Source organism: Hippocampus comes, unplaced genomic scaffold, assembly GCF_001891065.2.
Source record: "Hippocampus comes isolate QL1 unplaced genomic scaffold, H_comes_QL1_v1.1 scaffold22, whole genome shotgun sequence".
NCBI lineage: Eukaryota > Metazoa > Chordata > Actinopteri > Syngnathiformes > Syngnathidae > Hippocampus > Hippocampus comes.
In genome coordinates this window covers 8005525-8013193 of record NW_017806175.1, presented here as the reverse complement: position 1 = coordinate 8013193, position 7669 = coordinate 8005525, and the positions used below count along the sequence as shown (strand labels likewise).

The 7669-nt window shown below is 47.4% G+C and overlaps 1 protein-coding gene across 1 annotated transcript in view; it reads left to right on the top strand.

The window, feature by feature from the left end:
• Positions 1 to 5548: 5548 nt before the first annotated feature.
• Positions 5549 to 7669, top strand: part of sema6bb (sema domain, transmembrane domain (TM), and cytoplasmic domain, (semaphorin) 6Bb) — a 96847-nt gene continuing 94726 nt past the window's right edge. Inside the window, 2 exon segments of the mRNA XM_019896724.1 lie at positions 5549 to 6199; positions 6424 to 6609. The gene's annotated coding sequence lies outside the window, so the exon portion shown is untranslated.

Below are 7669 nucleotides of genomic sequence, written 5' to 3'. Positions count from 1 at the left end.
TCCTTCCTTCGCGGCGTGACTTCTGAACGGCGTAAACACGAGTTGTCGAAGGCTTCACACCCCCGCCTCGCTCGTTTCGGCGTGCCCCTGCCGAACGAGGCGCCCCGTTGACGCTTTGAAAACGCATCGCGCGCTGGACGACGGCTCGGCAGGTGGTCTGGAGCAACAAAGGATGTCGCATCTCTGGGAGCAAAACTTTTGAAGACTGCCTGGAAGAACCAGTTGAAATGAATATATATAAGACACTCCGGCTCTTTTTCATAGATTGATCTTTCGTTGCCAGCTCGACTTCTGCCTGAGCAAGTTTGCCTGTCCTTCGTGGCTCTTTGTTGATTTGCTCCAAGAACAAAGGCGTAAGCTTCCCTGTCCTGCTCTCTGCGGCTTAAGGAGCATGACATGACCCCCTTCCCGATCTTCAAAGACTCCTTATCTGGACATTGACATGAACGGCTCTCAATGTGGACTTTGAAGTTACCCGCATTCCTGCTTGAAAGTCCTTTCCAACACCATGCTGCGTTTTGGGTTAAAAATGCTCCACGGCGCACGGTTGGACACCATTTTGAAATCCCTGATCTCCATACGTTGGCAATTGACTGGATCAGCTCAACCCATGACCTTAATGAGAACGAGTAGTAGAGACCATTGATGATTGAATGAAAAGAATGATTTCCATGGACAACTCCCGTTGTGCATTGATTGCATTTTTCTTGACGTCCGTTTCAAATCGTCCCCGAAGACCCGCTGGCCACTAATCTACCGTAATTACTGAAGCGCCCAACTGTAACTAAGAAAGATGACTCCACTTGCCGCGCGCGTGTGTGTGTGTGTGCGCGCATTTGTGTGTGTGTCAGATGAACTCCCAACACATCATATTCCGACACTTGGTGAAGCGGCCCACACATTTGCACTTGGCAAAGAGCAAAGCAACAGCTGTCGGACTCGCAGCATGTGACTGCAAACCGGTCCCGACTGGCCAAATGAGACTCGACCAACGCTCTCGGGTTACTTGACCCGTGTCCGCCCGAGCCAAATGTTCAGTCAGCCTCCTGGTAACCACACTCCACCTTTGTTTTAGCTGCCCAAGCACCTGCAAAACCAGCTCACGTCGAAAGTGAGAATGGGTTGTTGCAAACTTGTCGCAATGTTCTATTGTGGCGGTTGGTTCTGAGTTGAACTTTAAATATAGTTTGGGTTTATGACGGTGAGGCAAGATCTGGCAAGGAGAATATTCGTAGTAAGTTGAGAGATGAGTCCACTTCAGGGGTGGCCAACACCTTCACTTGAATGTAAACGGGTTAGTGTTGTGGAGATTCAAGTGGGATAACCGGGTAGGACCGACCGTGTCTTTTCCCCTTGGATTCCTATCTCGTACTGATTGTGCCCGGCTCGCTTTTCGCCGGCTCGCATCTCTTTCAGCGTTCCTTCAATTGTTTTCGTCCGTATTCAGCGGGAGGCGATGTTTAGCCTCGGCAAAGCCCTCCATTAGGGCGAGAAAAGCTTTTTCTCTTCTCTCCCCTGAATGAGGACGGGATCAACAGGTGAAATGCAAGCACGTTTCGGCTTCCCTTTTCCAGGATAAAGGACGTACGTACGGCCGTGCTTTGCAAACTTTTTCATAAGTGCCGCCTGAGAAGAGGCGTCACTTTCTAAGTGCCACTCTTTTGACCAGCGATGAAATGCAATAACGTGCTCATGCAAACCGACGTGTAAGTTGATCTAAAAGCGGGCGGACCCGGGATGTCGTCTCCGCGGTTCATTTTTTTTGCGTCCCGGGAGGAATATATGCAAATAAATCAGCCTGTGCAATGTTTAGATCCAACCCGAGACGAATTGCGATGGGTGATTTTGCAGTTTTTAAAAGGCAGCGGCTGAAAGGCAGTAGCAGGCAAAATGAGAGGCGCCGGGGAGAACGGAACTGGGAAACAAATGCCAGAAATTTCAAAAAGAAACAGCAAGGCAAATTGTTGCTGGCCTCTCCCAGAACATTTTATTATTATTATTATTTTTTTTGGTGCGCTTGGGACAAGTTGAATCAAACGAAACATTGTTTCAACAGTTCTGCAGTTATTCACTCACTTTATTTGAGATCTGAGCAAATCGTCGCCTAAATTTGTCAAATCTGATGTTAATCTACGGAACCTGATTCGGTTCTTTGAGGATGGCCACGCAGTAGTCAAGAAGAAGAGAAACAATAGTTCTCGAGAGTGACCTGGTTTATCCGTGCAGGAGCAGGTGAAGTGAGGAAGAGAGAGGGGGGGTAGTTAATGTGACAGTCAGAGGCAATCTCGGCCATCAGGACGAGGCGAGGCGAGGCGAGGTGAGCATCGAGACGCTAATGTGGGCCACTGGCGAGCGAGCGGAGCGGCAAGTCGTGTATCACGCAACGTGACGCGTCGGCTGGAAAGCGCAGATAGGTGTTCATTAGTCAAGAAACAAATTCTCTCCAACTTTTTTTTCCCCCCCTCCAACACGCACTGCCTCAATTTAAAAAGTTGGAAGGCGCGGAAAGAGGTTAGAGAGAAAGTCTCCCGAGAGTTGCGCTCGCTTCTGTGGATGCCACCTTTTTCACTTTGACGCCTTCCCTCTTCACACGGTTTATCCATCAGTCTAAGTAGTGTCTGGCTGACATTTCCGAACTGCGTCGTTTTGTATTTCCTCCAAATGTCATCCTCGGTTGAGGTTTTTCTGTGCCATCGGTTGTAATTACATTTGCAGTCGGATTCTGAATGGTACACGCTTCCCCTTGTACTTAGCAGAATTCCATTCGCTGTTGATGCTTGTAGTACAGTGAGCCCCCACAAATGTTTGTAATTCTTTATATTACTCCCTTTTCGGAATTCAGAAGAAAGCTCCGCACACTCAGTTCAGCTCTTTCTTGAATGAACATAACATCATGGAGGTTTTCCAGTCAAGTTTTAAGATGCTACACAGCACACAGTCAGCCCTGTCACGAGTTTTTCCATGACATCCTTCTGGCTAATGACACTGGAGTCGATGTGTGTCCTGTTTTGTTGAATCTGACGTGGACCACAGTATTGCGTTGGCTCATTTACAACCCCAGGTGGGCATGAGTGGTAGCGCTCTCGAGTGGTTTAAATCCTATTTGGCAGACCAAACGTCTTGCGTTACTCTGAGTCCCACTTTGTCGTATGGTGTTCCACAGGGCTCAATTTTGGGGCCCCTGTTCTTTTCATTGCATTTGCTGCTCCTGGGTTCCATCTTCAGAATAATGTTCCCCCCATGTTTCCACCAACGATGATTGCAAAACACTTAAATGGAATTTCAAACTCATCTTACAACACCATGGTTAAAAATGTTACAAGTTTGAGCGATGGTAGCAAGCCATGAGGAAGCAAAGACAGAAGGTTTAGGATCATTTCATACTTAAAGAAGATGTAGTTCAATGTGTGCCCGGGCAGTATGTCTTCAATTGCCCCTGCAAGGTAACACATCCATTTTTAGCTAATTCAGCCAGCAATCAAATCGTTTTTGTTCTAGTTACCCATTTTCAAGATTCTCAATAACCTTGGCTGTGTCCAGAAGCTGCAGTATCATACTTAACTGTCTCCATGTTGCTGCAGTGCCCTCAGTCCACTTAAAAAAAAAAAAAAAGTCTCGTTTCCGATGCCAATGTATACATCATTCTCAACTACATTTTTGTGAGATTGTTCACCAAAGTGTTTTTTTGTTTTTTTTTTAATTGTCTGCACCATACTGAACCGATTGGCCCAAACCAAGACAGAACTGCTCAATGGAAAAGCAGATTCCGGGGTACTTTTCTTTCGGAATAACCTGATTTTCATTCAGACTGCCCTTCAGAAAAGGGAAAGTTGTGGTTAGCAAGTGACAAGAGTTTTCCCCACTTCAAAGTGCTTCATAATCTGGCAGCAAGGATAAAACGTTTCTTGCCAACTGGAAAAAGTGGCTGTTCTGTTTACCCTGCTGTCTCCCTTCCACAGACGATCTCGCTGTTTAGAGTCAACTCTCATGTCATGCGGCTCCCTCATTCAATTTGAAACGCAAACACTCACTGGCCGCAATATTAGGTTTACCTTCCCTAATCTAATTTGATCCAATTCGGGATCCAGATCCAGCTGTGATTATTACTGCGCACTTTTCATGAACAATTCTCAACTGTGACGCAATGCAGAATACCTCTTTGAAAGTGTTGTAAGGAGAACAGGAAGTGTTTTTTGATTTTTGGACAGGTTGCTAATGGCGATAGCAAAAGAGTTGCTTCCCGATATGTTGCCGAGCAAAAGCGAGGCTGGTTTAACTAACTACAAGTACTGTGCAATCAGTGGAATGATTATTTGTACTGATCAGTTTGTTTTTATTCTTTTCTCTTCTGATTGGGGATTGCAGATGTACAAAACCTTCTGGAAATTTTTGAGAGGTGTTGTTTTGTCGCAGAAGCAGCCCAAACCAAACCAGTATTGACTCTTTCCGCGAGGACTGCATTGTCCTGACACTGATTGAATTATCTTCGGATTCGACCAGACGACGCGTCTACCAAACAATAAGTGGGTTAACGTTTCCCAGCGGATCTTTGATGCCTGTCCTGGGCCCTTCGTGAAGTCACCTTGCAGCGATGTCGGTAATCCGACCCTCAAAAGCTCGTCTGAATCAAATTTCCAATCTTTTCAACCGCGACGCTTCACGACAGGGTTCGACCGTCTCGTCGGGTGGGCCCGTCCAAAGCCTCGGGGGCTTCCATTGTGCAACATCCGTCCCGTCAGACAAAAGCGCTGACGTGAGTTTACCAGGAGTAACGTGAGCCCGGTCGGGTATTGCCGTCCGGTGCTGCGCTGCTTTCCTTGCTGGTGTAGTTTACCGAAGAACAAAGTAAGCCGGGCCATAAAGCATCTGGTCACAGGATACGCCCAATTCCCAAGCATGTCGGGCGTCACGCACGCCACAGAGTTGCCCAGCGTTGCTCGGGCGGACGGAAGAGGAGAAACCCGATATGGCAAACTCTACTCTGACACCAGCGCAGACACGGCCACCGGAGTGTGAAAAAGCGTAACTGAGTCGAGAGAGAGTAAGCTGGTGTTCGCTATCGATTAGTATTTGATCCCTGTCAGTCGCTCTTCTCCCGCAGGCACGGCGGTGACCTTCACCCATTGTCTGCTATCGTGCAAGCTTTGTCGCCTGGCGCGAGCGCGATCGCTTATCCTTCACAGAGACGGCGTGGGGGTGGAGGAATTAAAAAAACAAAAAAACAAAGGGAGTCAAAAGGAAGGATTTGGCTTTGGGCAAATGAGGGAAGACAAATGGAGTGACTCAAAAGGTCCATTATGGGTGCAGGGCAGGGAGGAGGGACGCATGTCAAAGACGAAAAGCTGTGAATACATTTCGAGAAGCCTCGCTGAATGGGGCGGCCGGTCTGCTTCAGCAACTTATTGCTCCTGGCCGTGTTCCAGTCCTTCCGTCCACTTTGTGCGTGTCATCAGACGCACTTTGATAACAGTCGTTATCAGAACGCTGCCAAGTGCGCATTAGGCGTCCACGCCAATGTTGTTACTGGGCAGACTCCTCACTCCTCTTGCATAGTGGAGCTAACCGGCAAACTGAGAGCCACCCTGCAGTCCCTTGCTACATATTCTTAAGCAATCTCCAAATTCTTGAACAGTAGCAGAGTGTGGAATCGCATATCTTCTGGATTTTTCAACATTTTTTTTTCTCCAATATTTTGAAGGGTGGCTTTTTGAGGGGTGCGAGTTCATACACATAAGACAGTCGTATGGAGATGCTCACAGTCGCAGTAATATTCAGCATTCTTTGCAGAGGATAAAGAATGTCTGTGAGGATTGTGATATTGTCTGTCAACATACAATTTAGAGTAGAATTGGTCAAAAGGAAACTTGCTTCCCATTGATGAGTCCCTTCTTAGTCTGCGGTAATTTGACGCAAACAAACGTGGCGTTTCATTTGCTGACTTAGCTCACGTCCGCACTGACAGATACGCACAAATGTTTGGCGGGGCCCTTGGGGCCAAAAAGGATGAAAGCCTCGGCTCTGAATTCGTGGAAGGTGGGCGCAGATATTTGACTTGCAAAAGATAAAGAAGGTGGAGATGAGAGATGAGAAATGAGACGCAGTAAAAGAGTCAGTGGCTAAAGTAGCTGTAGTCACGTACGCAGTGCTGGTGGTTGTAAAGAACGAAACAGTTTTTCGATCGTGGAATTACTCTCAGTATGTAAGTGTTGGATGTGTGCCGTTCTGGGCGAGTCAGTGAGAGCAGGAGCTGGGGTTGGGTTGATGGGTTGTAGTTCATTGTGAGAGTCTGGCCATCTTCTTTTTCGCTTTCATTTTGTACATTTGTGTTTGAAACGGTTGAAAAGTGCGACCGTGGCTCTCCTTGCCCACCATGCAAAGGCATCACAGTACCTTAACTGCTCCTTTTTCTCCACTTCATTCTAGTGCTGGTGTAACTGAAGATGGCTCGTTCATGACAGCCCCGCTCTCTGGACTCCAAAAGTTTGAGAACCCCTGGCTTCAGGGGTGAAGACTTTGACCTCAATCGGCCTGCTGTCTTTTCCGTGGAAGTGGTCTCAACCACCCACCCCACCGCCCCTCCACCCTCCAGTGCTGCTCGCCATCTCATCGGTTAGTATGTTTTCTTTGACACTTTCTTCCGCTCTGCCTCTAAGTGTTCAGTCATCTTTTATCGTTGTATTTGCTGGCCGGCCCAGCTGCCGTAATAGAATTGCCAACTGTTTCCACGGTAACCGAGACAGGAAGGCGACAACCGGAATGTTGTTATCCGCTTCCTGACACGCGCGGCGGTCCTTCATTGTGGGCTTTGGTCACGACAGTGATGGACAGCCACGTTTCTATCAACCTCCGGTACATTATAATGTGTGCCGTGCTATATAAGACTGAAGTATGCTATGCTAGGACAGGATATAAACAAGTGAACACGCCCGGGTAAAAGAGGACGTTTGATCACTCTACTATAGTGTGGTTCTATGGTACGGGATATCGTACTAAACTACAGTATACTGTCGAGTACAGTATTCTATGCTGTGGTTTATTATAATGTAGCATGCGTTGCTATAACGTGCTCCGTACAATGCTATGCTCTAGACTGCTATGCTAGCTAAGTTGTACGAAACTGTAGCATCCCAACTATACTATTCTGTAGCATGCCATGTGCTCTGCTACGTGCTACTGTTGTGTTTTACAATACCTAACTATAGTCTACTCTGCTATACTATGCTAAGATGCTCTATGCTATGCTTTACTCCCTTCCACTCCACATTTTTTGTTTGGTTGTATTTCACGATGTTCTCTTTACGTGCTTGCATCTTTGAGTCGAGAAGTCAAACATTAGCTGATGACGCTTTCTTTTGGAGGTTGAGCAGGTGATGCGGTCCGCGTTGACACAAGGGAGCCCTGGTTGGCATTTGTAAGGAGAGCAGGAAGCTTTGCAGCCGGCATTTGCCTAATCACTTCATCTTATCTTTTATCACCCCGGAATGTGGTGGTGCTGCCACGGCAGACGGTCCCCCCACGGTCTGCAGCGTCGGACGCTTTGTCAGAGGCAGCAGAGAGGAGGCTGAGTATCATGAGATTGTTTCCTCACATTCTCATGGTGCTCGCGGGAATTCTTTTTCTTTTTTTCTTTGAGGAAAATATTATTTCCCCCCCCCCCCCAACTCTTCCT